Raw genomic sequence first — 525 nt, 5'->3', positions numbered from 1 at the left:
TTGAACTCAAAGTATCAGGTTTGGCAGCAAGAGTCCTTACCTGCTGAGCCATCTCACCAGCTCCTATTTAATTAATTTTTGAGATAAGGTCTTGATATATAGCCCAGGATGATCTTGAAAACACTATATAGTTTAGGTTAGCCTTGAACTCACTGTCCTCCTGCTTCAACCACTGAAGTATGGGATTACAGGATGTTTCTTTTTACTATATTTTATTTATTTATTTATTTATTTATTTATTTATTTATTTATTTATTTATGAATGATGTGTATGAGTATATTGTCTGCATGTGTGTAAGTGCACCCATGTTATGCAATGCCCACAAAGATCAGAAGAGGGCATCATATCCCCTGGTACTGGAGTTATGGATGGTTGTTAACCACCATGTGAGTTAACATGTGAGTTCTGGGAATCAAACCCTGGTCTTCTGCAAGAGTAGCCAGTACTCTTAACTGCTGAGCCATCTCTCCAGCCCCAGGATGTTTCTTTTTGATTGATGTATTAGCCTTAAACCTAGGGATCTC

The sequence above is a fragment of the Nannospalax galili genome, unplaced genomic scaffold, assembly GCF_000622305.1.
Source record: "Nannospalax galili isolate Female #2095 unplaced genomic scaffold, S.galili_v1.0 scaffold543, whole genome shotgun sequence".
Classification (NCBI taxonomy): domain Eukaryota; kingdom Metazoa; phylum Chordata; class Mammalia; order Rodentia; family Spalacidae; genus Nannospalax; species Nannospalax galili.
This window is presented reverse-complemented; position numbering follows the sequence as displayed.